Genomic DNA, 3783 nt, shown 5'->3' on the forward strand with positions numbered 1-3783 from the left:
ATATGGACCGTTTATTTTGAAAGTGGTGTAAGTCCATTTTTTCTTCTTTCGAGATATTTAAACATTTGCATTTTAGTTGATTCAAAAATATAAACAAAGTGTACTAAGTTTGACAATGTTTCTATGACTTTAGAAATATGTAAGTTGATTGCATAAAGACTTCTATGTGAATTTATCCAAACTAATATATTCTTTCTGGGCCATAAATGGACTTACACCACTTTCATAATTACTAAACTGTAAAATTCATTAAATTTCTATTATGTAAAACTCAATGTCACTTGAAACACATTGCGTTTTATTCTGATTTTGTTCATATATAATAACAAGAAATAAAATAGTATTGTTTATTCTGAACATTAAAAATATTTACTTATTGTTAAACTATTTTATGATAAATTTATCATTATTATGAGCTTACCATTAGACACTGCTTTTCATTTAGATTCATTACATGGATTTTTTTCTAGTCCATCAAATTGTACATTTGTTGGTAATATTTACAGTTTTACTCTTCTGTTGTAAGGGGCTGTCTTTAAATGATGTCCACACTGAAAGGGAGGGAGGGGTTAAGACAAGTTGGACAAGGAGGGTTGAGTATTAGTGGACATCCATTTATTTCATTAAATTTTATACAATATGCATTTTATTATATTTATTTCAAAGTTTCTTGTATGTTTCATTTCTACTTATGGTATCTATCATTCATAAAGTGATGAAGGTTTTAACAGGGATAGAGTTATGTTGGACATCCATAGAGGGAAAGGGGTTACAAAAACTTGGACAAACTGGGACAAGAGGGAAAAGTAAACATTTCAAGAAAAATGCACATGTAATTTATGGATAGCCCAAGTGCTTAGACTGTAGAAAATGGACTTATACCACTTTCAAAATCAATGGTTATGCAATGTCATTTATCGATAAATTTTCAATTGATCAAAGCTTATGGTTATTTTAAAATGTTAAGTGTGAATTGTTTATAAATAAAAAGTTCACACTAAATTGTGTGTATATTATGTGTTTTCTCAATTTTTTTCCAAAAATGGACTTACACCACTTTCAAAATAAACGGTCCATATATATAATGATATCTACATATGAAACAACGCTTTTCTTTCGATAGATTTTAAAAAGGAAAATAACAATAATAAGAATGAAAACATTACGCTTTTTGCCATTTTATAATGATAAAAAATATCATATTTTATTTTATAAATTTTTAAAACAGATAGCCGCAACAAAATTTTACATTTAGCTAGAAAAAGTAAGCCATCCGTTGCTGGTATTATACATTACATCTGCGGAGTAGGAGTTGTGCTTTTGTATGCAACGTTGAAGATTATCAACCGGATTAAAATTTAAAGAAAAAGAAGAAAAAGACTTAAAAAAATAAATATACTTAATTTAAAATTTTGAAGATTAAGTCATTTTCTTCGTTTTCTTTAAATATTAATCCGGTTAATTATCTGCAACGTTGCATACAAAAGCACAACTCCTACTCTGCAGATGTAATGTATAATACCAGCAACGGATGGCTTACATTTTCTGGCTAAATATAAAATTTTAATGCGGCTATCTGTTATAAAAATCTTTTAAATAAAATATGATATTTTTTATTATTATAAAATGGCAAAAAGCGTAATGTTTTCATTCTTATTATTGTTATTTTCCGTTCTAAAATCTATCGAAAGAAAAGCGTTGTTTCATATGTAGATATCATTATATATATGGACCGTTTATTTTGAAAGTGGTGTAAGTCCATTTTTGGAAAAAATATGATATTTTTTATTATTATAAAATGGCAAAAAGCGTAATGTTTTCATTCTTATTATTGTTATTTTCCGTTCTAAAATCTATCGAAAGAAAAGCGTTGTTTCATATGTAGATATCATTTTATATATATCTCGTTTAATATTATACCTGTACTCTGTTCAATAGAAGAATTGATCTGTACTTGTAGATTAGTCTGATAAAAGTCATGATCTAAAAAAAGCCAAGACATTGCGCGAGTTTCTCATCAGAGAGCACGAACACTAAAACGTTATTTTGATTGTATCGAAAACGAGGACACGGACTTCTACTTTTTACATTTAAATAGCTATAACTCATTATTAATGATTGAGGAAATAAATACTTATTACATATTCGATTAGTATAGCCAAAAAGTAGAAATGTTAACGTAATATTTATTAATTAATCTATTGTATAGGTTGACTCAATAAATATTATAGTTTCTTGAATAAAAAGTAAATAATCTATAATTATAAATATTTTGGATTTCTGTCAAATTAAAAGCTTGATTTAACTTCTAAGACATTTAAATATNATTGAGGAAAAAAATACTTATTACATATTCGATTATATCCAACGAGTAGAAATGTAAACGTAATAATTATGAATTAATCTATTGTATAGGTTGACTCAATAAATATTATAGTTTCTTGAATAAAAAGTAAATAATATATAATTATAAATATTTTTTATTTCTGTCAAATTAAAAGCTTGATTTAACTTCTAAGACATTTAAATATATTTCACCTGCGATATCGACTATTATTAATTATGTTAAGCTGGAGGAAAAATGCAGAACCTTGAAAATGTCCAAATTTCGTAAGTATTTGCGTGACACAAAAAATATAATATTGAATAAATAATATGTTAATTTATGAAAGAGAATGATTAATTTAGTTTTGTTTAAGATAAATGAATTTCTANAAATTTCGTAAGTATTTGCGTGACACAAAAAATATAATATTGAATAAATAATATGTTAATTTATGAAAGAGAATGATTAATTTAGTTTTGTTTAAGATAAATGAATTTCTAAACATTAAATGTTTAGTAAAAATAATAGCAGTCCCCTCCACGCGTTGTTGTGGCTCAAAATGTATTTATTATAAACGTATAACAAAATCAAACGAATCAAATCAAACGATCAAACGAAAATGGAATCTATCAATAAAGTGAATTATTTTCTAAAATTTTTGTTCAGTGTCTTGTGTTATAATGTCACGTGTTTTGCTTGTTTAAATTCCAATTTTTTTTTTAAATGCCACTCTATGCGAAACCAGTCTTTGACTTATATTAACGACCTTCAGTGAAACGAGTGGTTATTTTCTAAATCTATTTTAATACTGTATAAAGTAATTTATTAAAAAGCGAATCATTTAGGAAAATATTTTTAACAGTGTCTACTATGAATTAATTATTTAAAATTTTTAAACAAATAATTTATATAATAATTACGAATTTATAATGTCACGTTAGAAATGATCAACTAAGATTAGAAAGAACAGTATATTTATATTACTTTTTATTGTAATTTCCTTAATGGTATAAAATAATATAATATAATTTGAAAAACAGCAATTTATTTGAAGTGATGGTGTGTAAAGTGAGCTTTCAACTAGTTTAGCATTTTGTGACTGACTTTCTGAGAATATGAAAACGAATTAAACTATGAAATTTCTGATTTTTTTTTTAAATAATATTTTAAAAAATAAATTTCGAAATTTCTCTGTGTACTGTGTTCCTTTTACATATAATACATATAATTTATAATCATTTAAANCACTCTCATCTAAGTTCGACTTGGGAATTTTTCTGTTTAATAATAAATGTGAATTCTTCTTCCTGGAAAAAATAAGACATTCCCTGAAAATAAGACCTAGCGCATTTTTCGAAGCAAAAATTAATATAAGACACTGTCTTATTTTCGGGGAAACACGGTATAAAGGAATGTGAAATTTGGCTTTTTCTTTAGCAGATAGAATCAGGAGATAT

Source organism: Centruroides sculpturatus, unplaced genomic scaffold (assembly GCF_000671375.1).
Source record: "Centruroides sculpturatus isolate CEXI.00-Female unplaced genomic scaffold, Cexi_2.0 scaffold1838, whole genome shotgun sequence".
Lineage (NCBI taxonomy): Eukaryota > Metazoa > Arthropoda > Arachnida > Scorpiones > Buthidae > Centruroides > Centruroides sculpturatus.